The sequence below is a fragment of the Eumetopias jubatus genome, unplaced genomic scaffold (assembly GCF_037043125.1).
Source record: "Eumetopias jubatus isolate StellerSeaLion01/CBP00866 unplaced genomic scaffold, mEumJub1_p1.0 scaffold_4, whole genome shotgun sequence".
Lineage (NCBI taxonomy): Eukaryota > Metazoa > Chordata > Mammalia > Carnivora > Otariidae > Eumetopias > Eumetopias jubatus.
The window spans coordinates 49260979-49273301 of record NW_028274810.1 but is presented as its reverse complement, the minus strand read 5'-3'; the positions used below and the strand labels follow the sequence as shown (position 1 = coordinate 49273301).

The 12323-nt window shown below is 39.0% G+C and overlaps 1 non-coding gene and 1 pseudogene across 1 annotated transcript; one reads left to right on the top strand and one right to left on the bottom strand.

The window, feature by feature from the left end:
* The first annotated feature begins 525 nt into the window (after positions 1 to 525).
* Positions 526 to 2541, top strand: LOC114208389 (nucleosome assembly protein 1-like 4 pseudogene; annotated as a pseudogene).
* A 2165-nt stretch (positions 2542 to 4706) lies between these two features.
* Positions 4707 to 4813, bottom strand: LOC114208523 (U6 spliceosomal RNA). The gene has a single exon (XR_003609035.1). It is a non-coding gene; the product is annotated as a U6 spliceosomal RNA (small nuclear RNA).
* Positions 4814 to 12323: the final 7510 nt, after the last annotated feature.

Here is a 12323-nt window from a genome sequence, read left to right as displayed (position 1 = left end):
AATACTGGAATCTCTATTGCTTTTAAAGAAAAAGACAGAATGAATTTAATTACAAGAGCAAAACATTGCCTTTACTACTCCCTAGAGGTCCCAGATTAAAAAGGAAAGTTCTTACAAATTCCAATTCATTTAAACTGCTTCATAGATCTATCTCAGTAATTTGTTTTAATGTCCTGCAAACAGGTTTAGAAACATGTTAAATAAAATAAAGTTAGAGGGAGAATGAAAAGAAGATTTCTAGAGCCTCCCCAAGGAGCAATGGAGAAATATTTAACTGCTGAATCAATTTTAAAGCATTTTGAAATCTTCATAATAGCTTGATGATAAGTGTTGAATCACTCACAGTGACTTCCATTTGCAGTAAATCTTATGAAATAAAGTGAGAAGACTGTAAAATGTATTTTAAAGCCTGTTATGGAAGATAGAAGTGGTGTCCATTTAGTGATACACAAGGTGCAAAAGCAAACCTGACAAAATATTGTGAATTCAGTTAAAATACTAATTTTGTTCCAGGCAGTGTGATCTATGCTTCAGGGGACACAAGCTAATTTTTCTTGTCCTCAAAGACCTCACAGTGAACTGGTGATAATGAAAGAGGGGCCTGGGTCAGGGGCAGAGGTGGAAGTGAACAGACATCTGTTTGTCAAGAGACAAGGTAAGGTAAGTGCTCAACAATTAAAATAAATCCAGTGTTCAATAAACAATGTCCATCATTTGCTTTATTCATTCATTTATATTAATTGACTACTTGTAATATGTACTATTAGATAGAGGGGTATTACTTTATCAACCTTCCTCTGAAAGTTTCTAGTGGAGAAGAAAAAAGCAAGAATACATCCTGGTCGTAGAGCGTGATGAGGTATAGATGAGGTAATGTAGGGGTACAGGTTTGTACATGTGTGAAGGGAAGGACTAGGAGTGACAGGAAATGAGGCTGGAATTCTTGGCGGGGTCGTCAGAACATGGACTGCCTTGTGGACAGACAAGGGTCACGGGACTGTAGGTCCTGTGGTGGAATGATATTGTAAAGCGTGACCACATATGTCCCCCTCTGCAAACAAACCACTCCTTTTTATGCCATGATCCTTCCCTAGGTGCTCCTAGATCTGGGGCCTTTGAGAATTCCTTTGCCCCCTGAAAACAGGACATGGGTAGACATGAACCCATGTATATGATTATTATTGCTTTTAAGTGAGAAAAAGCACCTCTCATGGGTATAAGATATAATTTGAGAGACTACTAAACCAGATTAATGTGGCAACGAGTTTTAAAAATCTCTCCCTGGCACGAGAGCGGTGTTACCGGGGGCCATGGCCAGAGAGTGAGCACGGCCACTATGCAGCCTGCTCCGAGGAGTTGTGAGGGCTCAAAGCAGGAATCCTGACAACGGTATGCAGCGTTAAACACAATCTTGCCTTGGCAAAGGAAAACATTTTCTGTGGTGATGTTGAACTTCCAGAAGCAGAGATAGAATAGCACAGTGAAAATGATGCAGAGAATAAATTGACTGGAGTCCTCGCTATGGTCTGAGTGTTTATGTCCTTTCAACATTTATATGTTGCAATCTTAACCCCTAAGTTGATGGTATTAGAAGCCAGGGCCTTTGATTAGGTCATGATGGGAGACCTCAAAATGGGATTAATGCTCTTACAAGAGAAACTCCAGAGAGCTAGCTCACTCATTCACCACGTGAGAACACAGTGAGAGGTCTGCAGTCTGCAATACAGAAGAAGGCTCTCAGCAGAACCCAAGTATGTTGGCACCCTGATCTTGGACTTTGAAGTTTCCAGAACTATAAGAAATAAATGTTTGTTGTATATAATCTGCCCAGTGTATGGTATTTTGTTATAGCAACCCAACAGACTAAAATAGTCCAGAAAAATAAATGAGTCAGACCAGAAGAAAAGGCAGCAACAGTTGGAAACCCAGATCCTAACTGAATTTCAGAGTGTTGGTTTTCCTGCTCTAGAAATATTCTCCCATCTCTAGATAGGTAAGTGAATTGGTACAGAAATATGATGAACCGATGTTGAACAAACCTGTAGGATATTAAAGTGCAATTTTCAGATCCTGATGATCTGTATCTTTTGTTTTAGATTTCCATGTTGAACCCAATGACTACCTTACCAATAAAGTTCTGTCAAAACCTTACAAGATAAAATCAGACCCAGATAAGGCAGAAATTTTTGCTTTGAAGGCTTTGAAATAGTTGACTGTGATGGGTGTAACACTAATTGGAAAAAAAGGAAAATCATTACAGCTAAAACAATCAAGAAAAAACAGAAACGTGGTGTCTGGGCACTGTTAGAACAATTACTGAACAAGTTTGGAGTGATTCATTTTTTTTAAAAAATTAACTTTTTAGCCTGCTGATAGCATCTGGAGAGGAAGAGTCACTGGATGAAGGTTCAGAATTCACATCGGCATTGGAATAAGGATTTCACTTCTGGAAAATATGATTCCACATACTGTGTATCACTTTACTGGAAAAGCCATAGACGTGCTGATAATTTTGAAGAAGGTGAGAGAGGAGAAGAATAGGTAATAGAAAGTGAAAGGAGGAAAAAATTGGATAATGCCGAAGTTGACCCCAATTGTAATTTTTTATCTGTGTATCTTTCATACATTTCTAGAAAAAAGCTACCCAACCCACTGAACGCATGCAGCAGGAAGCAAGTACTCCGCAGTGAGGCTTGAACATGTAATGGATATGTCAGGACACCATGCTTAGTAGGCAGGGGATTTGGTCATTGCTGCAGCAAATTCTTATTGACGATACTTAAAGATAACTTCTTTTCAAGTGAATGATTTTCATTTTAACTTCTTCCTTTCTTTTAAAATTTTGTTTGTCCCTCACATGTTTTCAGAACTAAGAAGAAAGCTCTTACAGCATGGGTACCCGTCAGCTTGGCGATCTTTCCAGGCCCTGCACTGAGGGAGGACCTGATAGAAGCCATATTGAGGTTGGGCGTGGCAGGGAGGAGCAGTGGCTGGGGAGAAGGTAGTATTGGAATGGTCACTAGACAAATAGGGAAGATGATATGGTAGCGTGCTTCAGAGCCTCTTAGAATCTTTTGTCACAGTCCAGCAAAAGAATTTAGTCTTTGGTTCTCTAGAAAAATTTCACACATTTTGCTTCCAGCAACTAAAATCTGCTTCATGTAAAAATAGCTTCAAATATATATTTACACTGAACATCTCAGAAAATCCAAGTTGAGTAAATTCATGTTTTTCCTTATGTTTTTACACTGCACATTTTTAATTTTTCAGAGAATGGGGTGGGTGGGGGAGAGTGGACACACTGGCTTTTATGTGTTACTTTGAGAGTTTATCCTCATATGTATTTAAATCTTGTTCGTAGGTACTTTCACTTAGGCTATTGCTAATCTCCAAGATTTCTGAAGCTATGTTTGTGACTCAAGGTCTGGTAACTTAGTCCGAAAGGAAATGATATCTATTAATCATTGCTAGGGGCCTGTGCAGAAAATCCACATCTTCTTGTGAATAGCTATTGAAGGAGAAGAATTGTTTTCATAATATACAGGCTTGATTTTGCAGTAAAAAAATTAAATGTGCTGCAACCAAGAGACAAGTTTTATTAGTTTTTTTTTTTATTTCTCAACTAGTGTTGAGAAGCTCAGAGTAGACAGTATAAATTTCCAATTTTGTACCATAAATTGAAGTTCTTGTTTTATCAGTAATACTTCCATTTCTCAACTCCACTATTTTACTTTGTTCTAAAAGCCCTGGATTTGGTACAACCTGTTTCTCAATTGCCATGCAGGATGTTCAAATGTATGGCAACAGTCCTTAGGCAGGCACCAGGTAAGCATCAACATCATCACCAGGCACATAGAGAACGCTCCAGCTTTGTCTTACAATAAACATTTGTAACATAACGCAGTGTTTTCAATGTGTATGGGATATTTAGAATATCTTGTTAAATTTGTAAACATAAATCCAGCACAAACAAACAAAAACAGAATCAGGCAAAACTGGAATGATGAACCTTCTATGGGCTAGACAAGGGAGAAGAGTTGAGGAGGTTAAGGATAGAGTTGGTTGGGTGTGAAGGTCTCTGAGAAGGAGCCTTGTGTGCTCAATAAAGGAAGTGGGATGGACTCCCCCATAATATGAGCATCTGTTTTCGCTCTCATTTCCTGTCTGGAACCACATAAGGAGGCCACTTCACAGTATTATGGGGGCACCATGCCACTCTGTCAGGTGAGTCATAAAATAGAGTGTTGAGGGCAGAGGGTTTGATGACTGGGGTGGTGTAGGGTGCTAATTTTTTCCCATATCTTTAAGGAGAACACATCTGTTAGGTGAGAGAGAATGAAAGAGAGAGAGAGAGAGAGAGAGAGAGAGATTGAGGCTAAGTAGACCTGAGAAAGTCTTATATTCTTGATGAGGGACACTACAGAGGAAAGAGGTGTGGACCATAAGACCAAAGACCAGGTGGGAACTTGGCTGCCTCAGTGAATGCCAATGTGGATAGACGACACGTCTGAGCATTGAGTGGGACTGGAATCTCACTAGCTGGCAGCACAGTGTAGGCCCGGCATAAGTAGGAGAGAATAGTCTACTTCCAATCTCCCACTTCCCACCTTTGCTGCTGCTGCTCCTCCTCCTCCTCCTCCTCCTCCTCCTTCTTCTTTTCACTTTCTTCTTTTATTAGAAAACAGACCCAGGGCATATCACAGGGCAAAAATATAGAATGCTTCATGAATTTGCCTGTCATCCTTGGGCAGGAGCCATGCTAATCTTCTCTGTATGGTTCCAATTTTAGTACATGTGCCACCAAAGAGAGCACGCCCACCCCTGCTTCTTATGATGACCCTTCGTTGGGAACTTATATGACATTTCTTTGAGAAAAGCAGAAAATGACAAATGCTACACTGGCTGAGTTTAACCTGGAGTGATTGAATTTACTCTTAAATGTAGTAAAATTTTGTTTTCTGCTTTCAAATAGGACACACGGCACCACCAACTCCCAGAGTACTGTAAGGCCTAGTCTCTTAATAAATTCCTTTTTCTGTATCCCTCATAGCAGTTCTTTTTCTCTGATTGAACCCTATTATAGAAGCTGATGTTGGACATGGTTCTAGAAGAACAGAACCTTAAGGATGGGTGTCCTGAATTGGTTCTGGATTTTCTGGAATTGGTTCTTGGATGTGATTAGACTTAAAGGCAGTAATAACCCGGTTTCCGTTGGTTAAAAGAGCACTTGCTTTTCATGGCATGCAGTGGCAAAAGAGTTACTTAAATTGCCATCAGTAGACACATAATTTAATCCCTATGCAAGGCAAAGGTTTGTTTCAGGGCAGTCAGTCATAGAGTTTCAGGTCCTGACCCAGACTTGGAGTGGTTAACTTAAAACTCTGAGTTTGTAATTTTCTTTCCCCTAGTTCTCCAGGTCACTTAGAAGAAACCAAATTTGTACCAAATCCAGGTTTGGTTTCTTCTAAGTGACCTGGAGAACTAGGGGAAAGCTCTATTATACTCCTTATATATATATAGGGGAAAGCTCTATTATACTCCTTATATTAGGATGAGCAACCAGGACTGAGGCGAGTCCTAGAATGCCCAAATTAAGAAAGTCCCAGGGAAACCAGGAAGAGTTTATATTCACTAAAGTGTTCTACAACAACCTTTACTTGATTGCAGAAACTAGTGCCTGCAAGGACTTGGAAGATGCAGTAATAAGGATTTCTACCACAGTTCCATTCAATTCACCTTTTTGGTCTGTTTAGAAGGTAGGCAGATCTTGGAGGATGAAAGTGGATTACTGTAAACTTAATCTGGTAGTGAAACTAGCAGCTGCTTTTCCAGATGAGATTTTGTTGCTGGAGAAAATCAACACACCTTCTGACACTTAGTAATTATTGACGTATTGAATGCTTTTTTCCCCCCTCTATACTAGTGAATAAAATTGTTAACAGAAAAGAATTTGCTTTGACTCAGTCCCTTCATTATCCTACCTCAACTACCTATATCAACTCTCTAGCATTTTACCATTATTGAGGTGTATTAGTCATTGGTTCTTCAGAACCAATAGGGTATATATAATACAAGAAGAGATTTATAATGAGGAATTAGCTCACATGATTATGGAGGCTTAGAAGTCCCAAGATCTGCCTCCTGCCAGCTGGAGACCCAGGAGGGCTGGTGGTATATATAATTCCAGTCCGAGTCTGAAGACCTGAGAACCAGGGGAGCCCATGGTGTAAATTCCCTTCCAAGGGCAGAAGAAGACTGATGTCTCAGCTCAGCAGCCTGGCAGGCAGGAAACAAGAAGGAACAATCTCCTTCCTTTGCTTTATCATTCTATTTTGTTCTTTTTGAAGGCTGTCAATGGATCAGATGAAGCCCGCACATTAGGGAGGGCAATCTACTTTACTGAGTCCACTGATTCAAATGCTAACCTATCCAGAATCACTCTCACAGACACACCCCCAAATAAGGTTTAACCTGGGCATTCCCTGGCCAAGTCAAGCTGACATATAAATTTAACCATCACATGGGGATTAGCAAATTGTTTCTCTAAAGGGCCAGATAGTAAATATTTGGGGCTTTGTGGGACACATTTGGTCTGTCCTTCTTTTCATTTTTCTATGCAACTGTTTAAAAATGTGAAAAGCATTCTTTGTTCCCAGGCTGTGCAAGAACAGACTGTAAAGCCAGATTTGGTCCAGAGATCATAGTTTATCAACCCTGCTAACCCATAGGTAAGTGACCTAGTTAATATAACCATATATTTTCCAGATAACTGGAATCTCAGAAAGGTTTAATAACTTACCTAAGGTCACACAGAGAATAAATGTATCTTGGATTTTAAAAAGTTCTTATAAAATTCAAAAATTTCTTTTTTTTTAAGATTTTATTTATTTATTTTAGAGAGAAAGAGCAAGAGAGAAAGCATGTGTGTGTGAGTAGGGGTGGGGGGGCAGAGGGAGAGAGGGATAGAAGCAGACTCCCTACTGAGTGTAGAGCCCAACATGGGGATTAGGGACCCTGAGATAATGACCTGAGCTGAAACCAAGAGGCAGATATTTAACTGACTGAGCCACCCAGGTGCCCCAAGATTCAAAAACTTTTAATCTTTTCATTGCTCCGATTCCTTCTCAGATTTGATCTTTTATGTTGTTCTGTTATCACCAGTGAGGAGTAATCCTAAGTAATAATATAACTTGTTGACAAATTATACTTAGAAAGACTATCTAGCCATTGATTCCACTAAAACAGAAGTCAATGCATTTGACCAACATTTTTCATTATTATGTTAATTAATGCTTTTTCTTTAAAGATTCTTCCTTTGATCAAATTCTTATGAGGTTCTTTTGAGATCTTTTTCAACTAGTCCTTGACTTTTTTATTTCTGTGTTGATCTCTGCATTGTCCAGTTTTAGCAAGAACACTGTGTATCAGTTTAACCAGAATCCCCTATTCTTTTTTTTAAAGATTTTATTTATTTATTTGAGAGAGAGAGAGAGAGAATGAGAGATAGAGAGCACGAGAGGGGAGAGGGTCAGAGGGAGAAGCAGACTCCCTGCTGAGCAGGGAGCCTGATGCGGGACTCGATCCCGGGACTCCAGGATCGTGACCTGGCCGAAGGCAGTCGCTTAACCAACTGAGCCACCCAGGCGCCCCTGGAATCCCCTATTCTTGATATCTGATTACTGTCAATACCTGATTGGGTCTCTCATCCTCTATCATCCCTCGGGTGATATCTGATCACCATAACCTGCATTCAGCAAGAATCCCATTAGGTCAGTTTAGCCAGAATCGCCCTTATGCCTAATTTTCCATTTTACTGACTCCCTTCCATCCCCCACCCCACTCCTTTGCTATAAATTCCTATTTTTCTTGTATTTAGAGTTGAGTCCAATCACTCTTCCCCACTACAAAACCCCATTGTTGTGGTCCCTAGCACTATCATGATAGTTCTCTTGAATAAATTCTGCCTCACTGTTCTTTAAAAATGTCTGGGTATCAGACAAATTTCTCTGTTCTTATAGAGATTACTGTCCAGCAAACAAACTTTAAACAAATAGTTGAACAATAAAAGGAATGGCAGTCATGATACTGCTCCAAAGAAGAAGTCAGGTTGCTGTCAAGTTACTAGTAAATTACTTCTATCTAAAAGGTCAACACTTAGTCAGGGGTGCGGTACATGGAAGTGAAAAGGGAGCTTGGTTAAGGGAGAAAGAGTTTGGCCATGTGCTTTGTGGAAGGTTACCTTACTACTATCTATTCTGTCCAGAAGTTCTCATCTGTTTTAATTAAAGAGTCATACCTCCCATAATAAATGGCAATATTCGAAAGGGTAATTTTTTTAAAAGATATTTATTTATTTTTTTGACAGAGAGAAACACAGTGAGAAAGGGAGAACAGGCTTCCTGCGGAGCAGGGAGCCCGATGAGAGGCTCAATCCCAAGACCCTGGGATCATGACCTGAGCCGAAGGCAGACGCTTAATGACTGAGCCACCCAGGTGCCCCAGAAAGGGTAATTTTAATGTGATAGTTGTACCTTTAGTTCAGTGGTTTTCTAATTTGGTGTGAGAATTTACCAAAGAGCAGAGCTTATTAAACATGCCAGTTCCAAGGCCTCCTTCTAGAGAGTCTGTTGGACCTAGGAGAATACATTTCTATCAAACACTCCAGATGATTCTGAGGTAGGCAGTCCATGATCCACACTTCTGATAAATACTGCTAGACACAGAAGGTGAAGGTGTTATATTGGTCTTTTTCCCTCAGCCTCCCAAGAAGGAATGCAACAGCTACCTTTAAAACCTTATTTTTTGTTTGAGATTTTATTTATTTATTTATTAGAGAGAGAGAGAGAGAGAGAGAGAGAGAGAGAACATGAGCAGAGGGGAGGGGCAGAGGGAGAAACAGACTCCCTGCTCAGCAGGGAGCCAGACTCGGGACTCAATCCCAGGACCCCGAGATCATGACACAAGCCGAAGGCAGATGCTTAACTGACTGAGCCACCCAGGTGCCCCCAATTTTAAGGAAGTTAAACCCACCTCAGACCTTTGTAAAGGAATCTTGGTCTTTGTATTCTTCTTTGCCTCCTGCTTGTATGTACTTTCTTCCTCCTCATCCCTCTCCTGATCTTCTGAGGTATGTTTGAATTTTCTTGTTTGTAATTGCTTCTTGCCTAGATGATTCATGTTGTATTTTCTTATTTAGTCATGATTTTTGTTAAATTCTGGGTCCCAAAATATCACCCAAACAACTCATTGAGAACACAAAGCTGAATTTATTCTTACCATAGTAAGGGACAGTACTGCATTGACAACATCTTTGCATCTTAGAGAGAGGACAAATTTGGGGTATTTATGGGAGTTTTGAAGTCCAGTTTACGTCTGCACTTTCAGTGTCGGGGCTTGATTAGAACTGCGTAAGAGTTACTGTGGAATATTTAAAAACTGGTGGATTTTGAGGTGATGGGTTGAGTCTGGGGATTTAAACTATCATTTATGTTTTTTTTAATTGAGGAATTTAAGGATCTTTCATGAAATTCTTGGAATGAACAAAAGAGTTATTTGCAACTTTTATTTTACTGCTTAAGAGGTTCCTGGAATAGCAAAGTTATATTGATGATTACAGTGGAATAATACAGTCCTATAAATGTAGACAATAAACTGTGTAGGTGAAGATGATTTTGGCTGTCACTATTTACAAACAAAACTAATTCTAATTATACACACTTTTAATTCATCTCTTTATTGGATTTACTGGCATAAATTAAAGCATAAATGCTTGTTCCTTAAAAGTCTCAAGATTTTTATATTTCCTGGGTTCTTTTATGCTTGTGAATGTTTGTTGCTTTTTCAATGTGGAAAACATTTTGGAGAGATATAATGTTCTTAGGAGACAGTTTCTTTCCCTCTGAAAGAAAAAAAAAGTTTTCTAACATGTTTTCTATGTATATTTGGATAAAGAAGTTAGGGAGAAATAATTGATTAATAATAGTTTACATCCAAAGCGCCTGGGTGGCTCAGTTGGTTAAGTATCCGACTCCTGGATTCAGCTCAGTTCATGAGCTCAGGGTTGTGAGATCGAGCCCTGTGTCAGGCTCCACAATGGATGTGAAACCTGCTTAAGATTCTCTCTCTCTGCCTCTCCCCCCTCTTTCTCTCTCTCTAAAAAAATAATAGATTACATCCACTCTCTTTTATATTAAAATTCTTTTATTATTATTTTTAAAATATTTATTTATTTTTGAGAAAGGTCTATGCCTTAGGTGAGGCTTGAACTCATGACCGTGAGATCAAGAGTGGCATGCTCTACTGACTGAGCCAGCCAGTCACCCTTATATTAAAATTTAAAATTTAATTTCATATAATTTTAAAGGAAGAAAAATGGATGAAACTGAACAATTGCTAAATTTAAGTGAATGTTTATTCATGAAGATATATTACTTTGTAAAGAATCCTGCAGAGTTTAACAATAAAAAGTTATGAGAAAACTAGGCCCTGGGGTGCCTGGGTGGCTCAGTCGGTTAAAGTGTCTGCCTTCAGCTCAGGTCATGATCTCAGGGTCTTGGGATCGAGTCCTGCATGGGGCTCTCTGCTCAGCAGGAGCCTGGTTCTTCCTCAGCCTGCTGCTCCCCCTGCTTGTGCTCTCTCTCTGTCAAATAAATAAATAAAATCTTAAAAAAAAAAAAAAGAAAAAACTAGGCCATTGGAGCCATTTGTTCCATGATGTATTTTTTCAATGTTATTTATTATTTTGCTAATATATAAATAAGAATATTTGTACTTTTCAATTTTCCTCCCTCTTGCTGATTTTCTAGGTAAGTTGTCATTTTCATGTTTTCAGGCTTATGATATCTTAGTGTTGTTTGGGGACCACAGGTGTTTCCATCAGCTGTTTCACCACAACTTCCCTATTTAAGAATACCTTTATTTTGATTCATCTCTTGGCTGGTTGGATTTCACTGTCAGATAGATTTTTTGTCCAAAAAATGTCATGTAGATATTGTGATCCTAAGATATATATATATATAGATAGATATAGATAGGCATATATCTATTTATATAGGTATAGATATAAAATATATAATATGTAAAATAAGGAATTGGCTCATATGATTGTGGAAGCTGAGAAATCCGAAGATCTGCAGCTGGAGACCCAAGAGAGCTGGTGGTGTAGTTCCAGTTCGAGCCCAAAGGTCTGAGAACCAAAAGAGCGAATGGTATAATTTTCAGTCTAAGTCTGAAGGTCTGGGAAAACCAGCTGGTGTAAGTTCTAGTCCTAGGACAGGAGAAAGCTGATGTCCCAGTTCAACAGTTAGGCAGGAAAAGTTCCCTCTTATTCCGTCTTTTTGTTCTATTCAGATCTTCAACTGACTGGATAAAGTCCATCCATATTAGGGAGAACAATTTGCTTACTTGGTTTACTGATTCAAATGTTACTCTCAACCAGAAACACCCTCACAGACAAATCCAGAATAAGATTTGACCAAATATCTGGAAATCCTATGGCCTAGTTAAATTGACACATAAAATTAACCATCAAATGTGTCTTCTCCTTTGGGTAAGTAGAGTATTATTCCCTTGTCTTTGAAATTTAATAAATTAACTAGGTTGTATTAATTATTCTATGTCCATTTTCACTTAAACAATTTCATCAAATAGTCCCCAGAAGCCATTACCACTTATCCCATCCCCACCCTGTGACAGTCATCAAAAAGAAAAAGTATATAGGAAACTCTCTTGTCGACAAGAAAGACATATTAATATTTGTTGAAATGAGAGATATGCAAAATGTGCAATTCCATAATTCTGTAATTTATTTAACAAGTAGTGTCTGCTATCCATTTGCTAGACCCTTTTTTAAAAAGATTTATTTATTTACTTAAGTAATCTCTGCACTCAACGTGGGGCTCAAAGTCATGACCCCACCAAGATCAAGAGTTGCATGCTCTACCAACCCAGTCAGGCGCCCCTGCTAGATTCTTTTCTAGGTGAATTTGGCAGATAAAGTCTCTGCTCTCAAGTTGCATCTAAATTTATTGTATGATCCATAGTTAACTGCTCACATTTTCCATATCATGGCTATCAGGTATGTTTAGTGCTCATCTGTCTTATTCATGAGTACCATTATCTTTTCATGTACTGCAGAAATTTTCTTGTTATGTCCCACTGTCTAATGGAAGATTCAGGATGCAGATTAGTGGACATCCTTGCCACCACCACAGGCATGTGACGTTGGCTTTAGCGATCATATGTAGCAGTGTGGGACTTTGATGTGGGAATTAGAGACGAGGAAAGAGTGGCTTAAAATAACAACCATTCAAATGTTTCTCATA